Source organism: Lissotriton vulgaris, chromosome 4_1, assembly GCF_964263255.1.
Source record: "Lissotriton vulgaris chromosome 4_1, aLisVul1.2, whole genome shotgun sequence".
NCBI classification, from domain to species: Eukaryota; Metazoa; Chordata; class Amphibia; order Caudata; family Salamandridae; genus Lissotriton; species Lissotriton vulgaris.
Window position 1 is genome coordinate 1,432,970,709 of NC_141691.1, and position 15,267 is coordinate 1,432,985,975.

At 43.8% G+C, this 15,267-nt stretch overlaps 1 non-coding gene across 1 annotated transcript; it reads left to right on the plus strand.

The window, feature by feature from the left end:
- Nucleotides 1-1,758: 1,758 nt before the first annotated feature.
- Nucleotides 1,759-1,830, plus strand: TRNAT-UGU (transfer RNA threonine (anticodon UGU)). The gene has a single exon. It is a non-coding gene; the product is annotated as a tRNA-Thr (tRNA).
- The last annotated feature ends 13,437 nt before the right edge of the window (nucleotides 1,831-15,267 follow it).

Here is a 15,267-nt window from a genome sequence, read left to right on the forward strand (position 1 = left end):
TCTATACTGGGGTGAATGTATGACACTGTTCTGTATTCTGTCCATCAATTGTTCTTTTTGCAATAATAATATATAAGTACAGAGGTATCAAGGTTGACCTGTTTGCAACCTCTAGCATATTTAACCAAAAATATGACCACAGGACTATATGCAGTGGCAATGTGTTGGTCTGAATAGATGTTATTACACCTTAAATCTATACCTCCTTGGGTGGAGATCTCAGCACATAAAACTGAAAAGTAGTAGAGGTCTCCACACATAGGTTTGTGAGTTGCATTTTGTAGTATGAGAGTAGTACTACTGTACTGATTCTAAAGGTTCCACTAAATGCAGTTTCTGAATTGTGCTTGAACAGTCTCTGATGTCTTGACAATTTGCCACTATGGAGAGAGGCCATGTTGGGTTTAGCTGGTTTCTCCTTTTATAGCTGCAGTGCTAGCAATCACTAATGGATGCGTGATTTGTAGCTAAAGTGGAATTCAACTACAGGTAAAAAATCCTGATGAACATGGTTGTCAGTTCCATTGAGAAGGAGTCAGGCTGCAGCAAAACCTACATGAATTTGGGATGACCCATGAGTATCTCGTCTCTGCAGGTCATTGGAAGTCCTTGGATTTAACTTTCATCTGATTGGCTAGTATATCCCCCTAAGGGGCAAATATTAAATAGTTTTATTCCAGTTCTTCTCCATGTTGAGGGGTTTTAATGCTCTGCTAAGAGACTTAAGTCAAGGATGGCTGGGCTTGTTTTCAAGCGTTTTCATTTCTACCGACAATAAAGATGTTCTAGTGGGGCCTATAATTTTTGAAAGAAGGTGGTTCGATAATTGTTCTATAACATATGTGCTGTTGATTGAAAACCCCATACAATTATATTTTGCCAGTTCTGACTCAGTCTAGGGGCATCTTATGATTATTTGTAATTAGCACATAGTAAGAATTTCCCCAAAAATGAAATGTAGGTCCCTAATTGCGGGAAGACGTGGAATGTGACATCTTGCCTCAGCTGTTTTTTCTTTTTTAGGTACAGTATAGTGACACTTCAGTAGCTCTTGTGAAGAAAGGTTTAAGATGGTGGTGTAGGGCAGATGAGGTGGCCGACTGGTTAAGGCAATGGACTGCTAGTCCAGTGTGCTCTGCACTCATGGGTTTGAATCCCACCATCGTTGGAAAGCCTGCAGCCTCTCTTTTGAAGGTTGGCATTTCTCGTAGTACAATTACACTCTCTTTCAAGACACAGCCATAATCCACTAGAAGGGCCCATCTGACTTTTCCATTTTGGCAAAAATGTCAAATAAAGTGAAGTATTTTGTGCTTAATAGAAATTAGATCTTTCATGGAGTGTACAGAGGATTGCTTTTCTCTCAGTCCTGACTTTCTAATCAATTTGGGTATATAGACTGATAAGAAAGCAGCTCTTACTCCTAAAGTTTCAGCCGTCTCAAGTGTATGACTGTTTACAAATGTCTGCCCCACATAGACAGATCACTTCTAATAAGTGGGTTCTCTATATGTCACTGATTGCGGACATACTAACTAGAGCTATTGGTATGGTCATAAATGTAAATACTCTTATGTTCTCATATACAAATAGAGTTTTTCCTACTTCCAAGAAAATTTGCCTTAGGCATGCTCTTCAATTTGTGCACACATGTAGACATTCATATACAACTGCGTTTCCATACAGAGTCTCAAAATCATAGATATCTTCATACCGCAGTAAGAATACATGTTGCAATTTACATACTGCTGGCCGACTGGCCTTGTAGCTCAGTGGCAGAGCACTGGTCTTGTAAACCAGAGGTCATTAGTTCAAGCCTCATCAGGGCCTTTTCATATGTGTGTTTATGTATGCTGTTTTCAAGTCACACCTTGCTTTAAGTTTGATTATTGCCAAGTTTCCCTTTCCTGCTTTCATCTCATCAAGAAGACATCATGAAAACCATTGATCCATAAAATATTGCCTCACCTCTTCCGATAGCCTGACAAGCGCCATTCTCACCCTGCCAAGCAAAGCCAAGTAAGCCATGCATATTTACAGTTCCTTTGAAAGGCAGAGCGAGGACTAGGACCTCTGTTCCGACTGAACCTGCATACACAGAAAGGATGTTATAAGGCTCTACAAATTTCACAAAGGAGATGTGAAATTCACCCCCTTGAAATACTTTTTCTCCCAGATACCCCGGCTCTTAGGCAAATGAGGTTAATCCTCAAGACCCCACCTCCACTCACCATAAATATCCTCCTCTCCTGCTGTCTATTCAAATGATACAAGGTATCGTGTATATATATACAAATGCAAAGTCTTTGCGAATAATGATGAGCTTGGGCTGTCAGGAGCCCGAAAAACCTTCTTGGGAGCAGAATGGCAATATTTTGCCACGTCCCTCTGAATCTGCTCGGCCAATCGATAACACAAGTTGGCAGGTGGGCACCAAGGGGGGAAAGGAGAAGGCGATAAGAATAGACTGCCATATGTGTATTGTTACATACCCAGGGTGAATCAGGAAAGTGTCCATCTTTTGTGATAGTATATGTATTTCTTAGATCTATGTAAGCTTAGTAAAAAAATCTTTTTTTCTCTTTAATTTCAGGAACTAAGGAAAAGAACAAACTCAAGGAGAGATTTCTATCTAGAGCAAGGTAAGTCGCTTCTTATTGCTCTGTTGTTCTTTGAAATTAGGAAGTCATTTAAAAACAAAGGAAAGGACAAAGGACGTTTTTTCATAATTTCCTAAGGAGGCTGAGCCCACTACACCCTTTACCTCTTTCTCCCTCTTTTGTTCTTTGAGTTCTTTAAAATTACTCAAACAATTTGTACTGGATTTTCCAACTTAAAAAGTTATAGATACACTTAACTTGTAATAAGAAGCTGTAGAAACGAAGCAGCACTAAGGAGTTTTGAAGACTGGAAACACTGCTCTGTTTGGTATCATGAAGAGCTCAGGATGCACTTGAACACCTTCTCTCATTGACAGCTGCAAAACGGAGACACTAATTTCCATTCAGGAATACCCGCTCTCTTCTTTTTTGACAGATGCAAAGCGGAGACACTAATCTCCATTCAAGGTACATTGGGAATTCATTAACCCCTTCCAGGCTCATGACGAGCTGGGCTCGTCATGAAGTAACCTCCTACCAGGCTGATGACGAGCCCAGCTCGTCATACACAATGGACTTTTGAAAATTACAGCACAGGAGCAAAATATCGCTAGCAGCGATGGTGTTAAACTAAACACTTCAGTGAACTGGCAACTAAACCACTGTAAAAAAAATTGTAAACATAGGCAGGAGTCTTTTAGAAACAGAAACTTAGCTCAAGATTACCGTTATCAAGTGGAACGCCGTGAGCGTCCGATTCGAACCAAAGATTCCAAGACGTCCAGTTGGAAAGTGCTCCTTACAGTCATTTCAAGTCATTTCATGTTTTTAATAAAAGATTCGCCCTTAAGCGTACATGAGACGAGAACAGACTCTTAAGTGACACAGGCAATATCCATTCCTATACGTCAGAATTTTAAGTTTCGGAAAACCTTTTTTAAGGTTGAAGAATTATGCTGAAATTGTCCTGATGAAGACACATTACTTGTGTTGAAACGCGTTGACAGACACCAGCTCCTTCAATCATTTCTGGGAACTATCAATGATTTAATATCTCCCTGAATATTGTACATTAACTTTCCTATTCGATCATAGCATATTGTAGTTTTCTCTTCTTGTGTTTTTTCATTCTTACTGTATTTTAAACCCGTGTTTTCAATATTGTCGGAAATACATAATATTGGTATCAGCGAACCGCAAATGATCCATTTAGCACATCCTGGTGTTTTCGCTATGCTACGAGCAAGAGTACTCCTGTTATGAACACATTTCTGATCTACCCACGGCATCCATCCTAGATCATGGCAGCCATTTTGTGTTTCTTGCCCTCACATACGCAACAACCTCTGATCACTTCATTTCGATTAAGGACACGTAGCCTTAGCCGGAGATTCACCTCTTTCATGACACGTGCACCTTAAACCAGATCACGCTGTAGCTATATGACTCGACAAAGGCTGCCTCCTCTGCCCGAGGCCAGCCCAACTGAACTGGTTCTCGTGTCCATTGTCCCGATCATGATTAGGCAGCCGAAGCCGGTAGCCTTGCCCATTTACAACCCACAAACATCCCTTATCCCGCTTTTCTATCTTCCACACCTGGCTCCGTTCCTTTCCTTCTGAATCTTTATTAGGGGGAGGTAATGAAATTTACGATGAGGCTGTCCGGCTCTTGAATGCAATGTTGACAAGGGATTGTGATGAACTAGTGGGACCCCCTCTTCGTAATGTTTGGTATCAGATTTTATCGACGGTTCCTGTGTAACGCCAAATATTTATTGTTTTAGACACAAAGGTTTTAAGAATGTATTACATGTAAGGAATTCGCCCCCAGCTTAAAATTTAGTATATAAGGAGCAACCCTCTTTGTACAATTTGAACAGGCTCCTAGATACTGCCCATGCGTAGTTTCTGTGACTTCTGTGTCCCTGCAGTAATAAACCTTTGGTCTTTGACGCCACCATCGAGAAGCCCGTGTTTCTGTTCATTTGCGCACCAAGGCAGGTGGAACTCCGGGGTCTTTGGGTGTTGTTCCCTGACACCTCTGGACGGAACCAAAAAGTCCAGAACTCCAATTGGCGCCCAATGTGGGGCGACGTCATTCGGTACCGGTCCAAAAGCCTGAAGAGTTTGAGAAGCTTCGTGTGAAGATTCCTGAGGGAGGCGCCCCACTTCATCGATCCCGGCATATCGCAAAAGTGGCCCGAAGTTCTCTTCCACGAGGGTTCCCGTTCAGGACGGCTGCAGTGGGCTGTTGCCTTGACCGTCGCCCTGTCTTGGACCCGAGGTGCAGCCCTTAGTACAGCGAAACGTGACGGGTTTCTCCTTGGTGACGTCTTCAGTGCCTCAGTTAAGTATTTAGTGGTTGCTAGTTGGTTACTTCGTGAGGGTTGTTAAAATCCTTTTTGGTTCTTGGTTTGGTTTAGTTTCGTAAGATTATCATTGGTTGTTCTGGTTACGATAATCTATTTGGTTCAGTTTGGGTATCGATACATCAGTTCGTTTTGGTAGGCCTAAAAGTTCTTGGTTCAGGTGCACATATCTGTTTTGTGTTTTATTTGTTTTGTGTTCCGGACTGGAAAATGGTATGTCGGAGAAATTGTATGTTGTCTTGTTTCGGTTGCAACAGTGACTCACGATTGGAGGACTCATGTCTGGTTCCTCCGATTGGGACTCCCTTATATGACTTGTACTGTAAACATGGTGTGGGTCCTATATCTTATAATGAGGTGTGGGTCCGCTACACCGAGAAAGATGGTGTCCTTAGTTGGCCACTGCATGGTAGTTTTGAACCCGAAATTCTTGATAATTTAGAAGCGAAATTGTTTAGGAAGAAAGCCCGGCCGGCAATGTTTGATTCTTTCCGTTACTGGCGAAAAGAATCCAAACAGAGAGAAATTAAGAGGTTAAAGAAAGAACAGAAAGAGAAAGAAGAGTTGACTCTAGAGCAAGCAACTAAACAGTTGCAAGATAACGAGTGTGAGAAGGCCATAGAGGTGGCCATTAGAGAGCATAATTTAGCGATCGACAAGTGCTATCCTGCCTTGCCATCGAAAACAGCTAAGATACTAGAGGACCCCGAAAACGATCCTCTGTTGTCTTATCTGTTACGGTCACCTCCACCGTATGCACAAGGTGCTACGGCTCCACTTGTACCAAATGTTCAATTACCGGTTGCTGGACAACCTGGTATTCCTGCCCCTCAGAATCAAGTTCCTGTACCTCCTGTGGTTAATGTGAATGTTCCTACGGCTCCTCCTCTTCCTGGATTGCCGACTTCTATACCTGTATCTGTCTCGCTCACACCTACTGTTCCACAAACTATTTTTCTCGATACTCCTACTGTTCCGCTATCTGTTCCTACCTCCACTGTGTTCTCTACGTCTGCGAGTGTGTTGACTCCACTTTCTGTTCGTCGAAGAATCACTGATTCTGTGTCTAATATGCTGTCTCCTTTCTATAAAACCTTAATTAAGACTCCTACTTCCGACTCTGTTCAGAGACGTAGTCAGCATCCAAGCACTGAGGAACGGGGAATTTTAGATTCCACGGCTCTCAGATGGATTTCGAAGAGTAGGAGATATAGTACGAGAGATGTGTTAGATACATTTATGCAGTGGAAGGAACCAACGCAACGGTATGTCTTTGATGAGATGTGCTCGTTGTTACGTGAGGAGATAGAAGAAGATGATGTTGAATCGAATTTAGAAGACTTAATTAAGGTTCAGAAAGAGTTTGCTGCTGGTATGATAGTAGGTGAAAATATAGAAGAAGCGATGGAACTAATCTTAAGTTTTAGAAATGATCCATCTCTTCGCTCACCGAGAGATTTAGAGAAAGGTAAGACGAAGTTGAGTCGCCAATATCCAATGAGGGAGGTTCCTCCGATTTGGCGCGAAGCTGTGCAAGCTGATGCTCCTAATGGTGTTGTAGCCGCCCCGGCGCAATTCCAGAGAGTGTGGATACACATTCCGTGGAAGCGAGCCGAAGTGCTAGCAGTAAAACAGGCCTTACCAGATCCGCGTAAGAATCCTGCTGGATATTACAAGGAATTAACACAGACGGTTGAGGCTTGTATAATGAACTTAGCAGACATTGATATGTTATTTGGAAATGTAGTTCCTCAACCAGTCTGGGCTAAAATTCGTAGGGAGGATCATCAAGTTGCTTTAGGTGGTGATTGGGCAGCTATCACTGCAGCGGATGGTCAGCAAACGGGTGGTGCAAAACCCGAACCCCTAATTGCTAATCTTCCAGGTAGAATAATAGACTTAATGAAGACTCTGATGCCCGCATTGCGTGTTAATTGGGACAAGTTATCCGCATGCAGGCAGAAGAAAGACGAAAGTGTCTCCGACTTTTTCACGAGGTTCGAAGAGACTTTTGTAGATCATAGTGGTCAGGATATGAGTACAGAAGGAGGACAGAGACTGTTTGTCGATAAATTTGTGCATAATTTGTTACCTGAGTTATGCAATAAATTAAAGGATTCAGAGAGTGCGTGGGCTGTTTCTACAACTGCGCAAATACTTGCAACTGCACAATATTACGAAAATAGGGATAAAGAGGAAAAAGAAAAATCAGACAAGAAAACGAAAGATTTAAAGACTAAAGTTCTTTTGCAACAAGCGTATCCGCCTCGCACGAATCAGACTAACACGCAACAGAATTCATATCAAAGGACAGATTATAGTTCACTGAGGCCTCAATATCAGTGGAACCAGTGTGCGTACTGTAAGAAAGAGGGTCACTACAAGAATGAATGTCCAGTCTTAGCGCAAAATAATGCAGCAGCAGCGCAGAGAGGTCGTGGTGGTTTTGTGCAGAATTCTAGAGGTCGAGGGCGAGGTGCTATGCCTCCACAGACGAATGATCGTCCTTCCAATCACTTTGATCAAAGAAATGGACAGTCAGCCCAGCAAAATAGATCTCAACAATATCTTGTTGAAGACTATTGTGAAGCGGATGAGGGATTTCAGCAAAATGGGTACTAGGACAGCCATGGACAGAGAGAGGGAGTAGTATCAGTTCCAGTAGATCAGAGTGGGCCTTATGTCGCAGTAGCAACATCAGGTGTAGTCGAACCGTTTCTGTTGGATACTGGTGCCGCAAAAAGTTCTATCATTCATGCGAAACTCCCTGGCGCACCTTTGTCTGGCTCAACAAATGTTTCTGTAGGTTTTTCAGGCGCCCCTGTTTACAACCCTATATCTGGTCCTTTGTCTATTTCTGTTGGACCGTGTCAATTGAAAGCACCCCTGATTTTGACGACAGGTTGTAATGAAAATCTGCTTGGTTTAGACTTGTTAAAACGACTATATGCGACATTGTACTGTTCTCCGGAAGGGGTACAGCTTACATTGGGTAAAAGAATCACCTCTCCGATGTACTTGTCAATGAATGCACTCCCGCCAGAGCTGCGTTCACTCCCTGATTCTCTTTGGGCGACTGGTCCTAATGATGTAGGCCTTTTAGAAATACCACCATATGTAGTAACTTTGAAAGCCAATGTAAAATTTCCAAGAATTCCGCAATACAAAATATCTAGTGAAGGTGAGCGTGCACTTTTATTGATTGTGCAAGATTTAATTAAGAAAGGTGTGGTTGAAGAAACTAGAGGAAATGTTTGTAATAGTCCTGTATTACCGATTTTGAAACGAACGGATCCTACAAAGCCTCCAGTGTATAGGTTTGTCATCGACCTCAGAGAAGTCAATAAGATTGTGGTCCCGCAGTTTCCTGTGGTTCCAGACATTACTGCCTTGTTAACATTGATTCCTGCTACAGCTACTTGGTTTTCAGTCATCGACTTGAAGAATGCCTTTTTCAGCATTCCGATAGCCGAGGAAAGCAGAGATATTTTTGGCTTCTGTCTAGGCGGTCGCAGTTTCAGATTTAAACGCGCTCCACAGGGCTACTGTGAGAGCCCATCTATTTACAGTCAAGCATTAAAAAGCCAGTTAGATTCCTTTGTCCTTCCTCCAAGTTCTGCTCTAGTACAGTATGTAGATGATCTTCTAGTGGCTGCCGATGACAAGGAAACTTGCAAAGCAGCTACAGTTTCGTTATTACATCACTTGTCTAATTTGAATCACAAGGTATCACCTTCAAAGATGCAATACTGCTGCCAAGAAGTGACCTACCTAGGTCATCTCTTGTCAAAGGAGGGAAGGAAGTTGACCCCAGAGAGAATAAAAGCAATTACGCAGATGAGTGTTCCACGCACACAGAGAGAAGTACGTGCCTTTTTAGGTATTACCTCTTACTGTAGGCAGTGGATCCCAAATTTTTCTCTTTTAGCGAAACCATTGGTAGCTTTGACTGGGAAAAATGTTCCGAGTCCAGTGCCATGGTCTGATGAATGTCAGGAGAGCTTTACTGAATTACGAAAAGCATTGTGTTTAGCTCCTGTATTGGGTACACCTGATTACAGTAAGCCATTCACGCTCTACGTTCACGAGAGAGAAGGTTGCGAGTTGAGTGTTCTGACACAGAAGTTTGGTGATAAACAACGCCCTTGTGCGTATTTTTCATCAACATTAGATCCGGTAGCTAGAGCGTTACCTAGTTGTTTGAGAGCTACAGCGGCAGCTGCGGCTTCCATTCGACAATCTGCTGGTTTGGTGATGAACAACATGCTAGTGGTCATGGTTCCTCATGCGGTGGATACACTCATGAACCGAACCAAGACACAACACCTTACCAGTGCGAGACTATCTGGTTACGAGCTGACATTACTAGCGAGTCATATTCAGATCAAAAGATGTAATGTATTGAATCCAGCAACGTTGTTGCCGGCTAATCAAGAGTCGAGTGATTCCGAGCCACATGATTGTTGCTTTAGAACGGAGGAAGAGACAAAAGGACGAATTGACTTAAAGGATACTCCATTATCAGATCCAGATGGCACATTGTATGTGGATGGGTCATGTTTTAAATTGGAGAATGGGGATGTGAGTGCTGCTTACGCAGTAACGACTTTGAAGACGATTGTGGAGACTGCAAGAGTGAGTCAGAATTCTGCCCAAGCTGCAGAATTAATAGCTTTAACCAGAGCGTGTGTTTTAGCTAAGGGAAAGAGAGTGAATGTTTTTACAGATAGCCAGTACGCATTTGGCGTGGCCCATAGTTTTGGCCGTTTGTGGAGAGAAAGAGGTTTCATTACGTCCCATGGGACTAAGATTCAACATGGTCAGCTAGTTAACGACTTGTTGGAATCTCTAACCTTGCCGACTGAAGTTGCGATTGTGAAGTGCAGTGCTCATAAAGCAATCACGGATGATGTTGGTCGTGGAAATGCTTTTGCTGATGAGACCGCTAAACAGACAGCTAGAGATATGATGAGCAGAATGTATGTTGCTACGTCTGCAAGATGGATTGCTGAATCTGGAATGTGTGAGGATACAATGGAAAGTGTGAAAGAGATTCAGAAAGAAGCAACTGAGGAAGAGAAACGTGTATGGAGAGAGAGTACGGGCAAGTTGGATTCGAATGGGTGTTGGATTGATTTGACAGAACAGCAGCGTTGGATGTTGCCTGATGCGTATGTGCTTGCAGTGGTGACAATGGCGCATGGAGTAGCGCATATAAGTTCTAAAGGAATCTGTAAGATGTTGGCTCCAGTCTGGAAGAATGATGGGATCAGTAAGTGTGCAGAGAGAGTGGTGAAAAATTGTATGGTATGCCTGATGCATAATCCTGGCAAGGGAACTCCAACTCCTGCTGGTCACTTCGCTCCTCCTTCCTGCCCCTTTGAAGTGATTCAGTTAGACTTCATTCACATGGATCGCTGTAATAATTTGAAATATGTCCTGGTGGTAGTCTGTGCTTTTTCCAGGTGGATCGAAGCATACCCACTAAAGGACAATACTGCCCTATCAACTGCCAAAATTCTTCTCAAAGAATATTTCCCTAGATTTGGTATGCCACGGATTGTATGGTCAGATAACGGAAGTGAGTTTATAGGAAAAGTTATGCAGAGTGTGTGTGCCGGCCTAGGTCTGAAACAAAAGTTTCACAGTGCGAACCATCCCCAGTCTGCTGGTTTAGTGGAGGGTTACAATGGCACCCTCAAACTGAAACTAGCTAAAATACAAGCATCCACAGGTTTAGCCTGGCCAGACGCACTTCCTTTGGCTTTGTTATCAACGAGAGCAACTGTACATTCTAGAGTGGGGCTTAGCCCTTATGAGATAGTGTTTGGCCGCCCGGCAAATATTTGGGGTGTGCCGAGGCCTAAGGAGTTTTGTTCTCTAGAATATCCTATGTTGATAGACTACCTTTACGACTTGACTGCTAAATTGAGTCTTATTCACCAACAGGTTTTCGATGCTTTACCAAAGCCTCCGGAGAGTCCAGGGCATCAGCTGAAACCCGGAGATCAAGTGGTTATCAGGAATTTCGCGAGGACGAAGAATCTTCAGCCCAGATACATCGGCCCCTTCCAGGTCCTGCTTGCAACGAGGACAGCGGTTCGTGTAGCTGGTCGCAGGCACTGGGTGCACGCGTCCCATGTTAAGCGTGTACCTTTGCCACTTCCTTACGACGACTGGGTGAAGAAGGGAATTGGTGCCTCCGAGTCTGAACGCACGCCAAAGTTCATCCCTTTCAGCGATGCCGAATTGATTACTGACACTCCGAAATCTGACTCTCCTCCTGAAAAGACTCCTTTGAACTCTGAACTAAGCATGAGCGAATTTTGCGGATCTCGCGTTCGCGAATTTTGCGGATTTGCGGATTCGCAATCCGCAAAATCCGCGAATTCCCGCGAATTTGCGGATTTTTTTTTTTGTGTTCGCCCGTGTTTCTGCCAGTTCGCGAGGGTTTTTACAATTTCGCAATTTGCGAACTTACCTGTCGGGTCGCAAGTTTTGCGAACTTGTTGTTTCTACGTGTCCAGCCTGTTTGGGACACTCTTCTTCATCACTGCCACTCTCTGTCACCACTGCCACTCTCTGACTACTCATGCCACCCTCTGGCCCACCCATGCCACCCTCTGTTTCATCACCACACCCTCTGGTTGTCCAGTGTACATTATTTTCGGCAAAGCAAAGCACACCTTCCCTGCCTCAAGTGACCTGAATTAATTTGGGGCTGATTAATGTGTCACAGAATATTTTTTTAGCTGGCACCTGCTTCCTTAGTGCGCCCTGATTAGTGATCTTTTGCACTTGCTAAGTGCTTTCATTGTTGCAAAATTAGTTACAACACCTGCCCTGCCCCAACTGACAATAATGAATTAGGGGCTGATTAATGGATTTTAACTTCCAGCCTGGCTCCTGCTTGTCTCCCTTAGCTGTAATTCAGGACCTTTGTGGCATATGTGTAACTATTCTGAGGTTCAGAGCAGGGTCACATAATAGTTTCAACTGGCAACTGAACTCTGGAGGGGCCCCTCAGGAAGCACTACAGGAAATGGCTACTAATGATGTGCCTGAACTTTTGAACCTGGTAAGTAGTTACTTTCAGTTTTGCTAAGATCGTATTTCTGCAATTTTGCACTTATTCGCGGGGCGCGAACTCACGCGAACAGTGCGAGCAGTGCGAGCAAAATCCGCTGCTCGCGGATTTGCGGATTTTGCGGGAAATTCGCGAATCTCGCGGATTGCGGATTTCCCGAAAATCCGCAAAATCCGCGAGCGGAACGGATTTTCCGCCCATGCCTACTCTGAACATTTGTCTCCTGCATCAGAAAAAACTCTGTCATCTGCGAACTTGAACACTGCAACAGCCACCAGTGATACGCTATTTTCCGATCAAACAGTACCTGCGAAGCAAAGATATAATTTACGAAACCGTAAAATGGACAAATAAAGCAGGCAACTGCATATTGTGATATTTTGAAATATTGAACTTTTGCCTCCAGCCAGGAAGTTTGCTATTGTTTTATTGTTTTTAAAATTGCCTTGCCGTCTGGGTAGCCGTAGGGTCGTGGCTGTGTACCTAGTTGAATCTGCGGGGGTCTGACACAAGGTCGATCTTTCTGTTAGTTCTGGGAACTCCCAGGACTGATAGAGGCATTTTCATCTACGTACACATCATCAGTGGTCGCGAGCGGATTGTAGAAGATGGAGCTTCCTGCGCTGCAACGAGAAAATATGATTTATGTTCGCAGAAACAGACTTTACAGAATCCTTCACAGCAAATGCTTTTTGATGCAATGTGCCATTACATTTTTAATTGTTTTGATAACGTTGGCGGGTGGAATCGTTTTTGGCATAAATTTGATTTTTGTGCCAGTTACTACAGTACCTCCCCTTAATCCTGTTACTTCTACTGTTTCCTCTATACACTCTTTTCACTCGTTTCCTGAACATGAGCAAGCCCGACGTTCAGAATTCATTAATAACACTTTTGTACAGCTCTTGCACCAACACCAACTGGTAGTTAACACTACAGACTGCTGGGTGTGTGGCTTGATACCCCACACTATGGATAAAGGCATTCCCTATCTGGTTTTGCCTTTCAGCTACAATGGATCATTTCAGGCCCTTCAAACCATCTTTGCTTATGCCCTTGAAACCTATCCTCCGCGTCCACCACGTTCCACTAAATATAACTCTGCCAACAAAGCCTTAGTCCAGGGAATTATTGACATGATCAAGGACGTCAATAATACTCCATCATACCCTAGAGACGAATTGCGAGTATATTTAAGTTGGAATTCTTCAGAGTATCGCCTTAGTTTGGGAGAAAGCAAGCGTAAAAGCTCAACTCCAATCTGGGTCGTACCTCACCGAGGTCAGGTCTGTTTGCAATGTAATGGGAGAAATCCGAGAGCTCAGCTAGGGAGGAGTGAGTGCGTTGAGACTTATGTGTTTCCGGCTAACTCTTCCCCTGCTTTCCTTACTGCTAGGGGTACCTACTTTATCTGTCGAGACCGAGCATATACATGGTTACCTGCTGACTTTTCAGGTTCATGTTATATTGCTCGATTGTTGCCTCCAACATACACTGCTTCATCTGACTACCACAGAACCAGAGTAGCAAGAGGTGTCTTCAGCAAGGAAGATACCGCTGGTCAGGAAGCTGGAGACTTCTTCAAAGGCCTCCTTCCGTTCTGGGGGCCTATGGCCAATAGTAGAAACATACGTCAGCTAACACGGGTAGTTGAATCTACTATTACCGAAACTGCTGGTGCCCTTAGCAATTTGACAGCTGAGCTTCAGGCGGATAGACTCATGACGTTGCAGAACCGTATGGTTCTAGATGTTATACTTGCAGATCGAGGTGGGGTATGCAGAATGATCCAATCGAGCTGCTGTGTCTTTATTCCCAATAATGCTCCAACAGTCTACGAGGCGATCTCTAAGCTACACAAGATTTCCGACTCTATACACGTAGACAAGGGAAACTGGTCCTTCATGGAGTGGTTTTGGACTCTGATCTCAGCGTGGGGATGGAAGGTTCTAATGGTCATTGGTGTCATCTTAGTATTCCTCTTCTCATGCTGCCTGATTATCCAGTGTGGTCCTGCTCTGTGTAGTCTTTGTGCTGCAACTTGTTTTAGAAAACCACCTGTGTTTGGAGAAAAGGCACGAGAAAGGATGATGATACAACAGCATGTCACTGACCTGATGAGCATAGAATTAGATTCTGACATAGACTGAGTAATTGCCTATGTAAGGGCAAAAGGAGGGTCTGAGGTTCCGTGACGATTTGAACCCGTGTTTTCAATATTGTCGGAAATACATAATATTGGTATCAGCGAACCGCAAATGATCCATTTAGCACATCCTGGTGTTTTCGCTATGCTACGAGCAAGAGTACTCCTGTTATGAACACATTTCTGATCTACCCACGGCATCCATCCTAGATCATGGCAGCCATTTTGTGTTTCTTGCCCTCACATACGCAACAACCTCTGATCACTTCATTTCGATTAAGGACACGTAGCCTTAGCCGGAGATTCACCTCTTTCATGACACGTGCACCTTAAACCAGATCACGCTGTAGCTATATGACTCGACAAAGGCTGCCTCCTCTGCCCGAGGCCAGCCCAACTGAACTGGTTCTCGTGTCCATTGTCCCGATCATGATTAGGCAGCCGAAGCCGGTAGCCTTGCCCATTTACAACCCACAAACATCCCTTATCCCGCTTTTCTATCTTCCACACCTGGCTCCGTTCCTTTCCTTCTGAATCTTTATTAGGGGGAGGTAACGAAATTTACGATGAGGCGGTCCGGCTCTTGAATGCAATGTTGACAAGGGATTGTGATGAACTAGTGGGAACCCCTCTTCGTAATGTTTGGTATCAGATTTTATCGACGGTTCCTGTGTAACGCCAAATATTTATTGTTTTAGACACAAAGGTTTTAAGAATGTATTACATGTAAGGAATTCGCCCCCAGCTTAAAATTTAGTATATAAGGAGCAACCCTCTTTGTACAATTTGAACAGGCTCCTAGATACTGCCCATGCGTAGTTTCTGTGACTTCTGTGTCCCTGCAGTAATAAACCTTTGGTCTTTGACGCCACCATCGAGAAGCCCGTGTTTCTGTTCATTTGCGCACCAAGGCAGGTGGAACTCCGGGGTCTTTGGGTGTTGTTCCCTGACACCTCTGGATGGAACCAAAAAGTCCAGAACTCCAACGTCTAGAACCATACGGTTTTGCAACGTCATGAGTCTATCCGCCTGAAGCTCAGCTGTCAAATTGCTAAGGGCACCA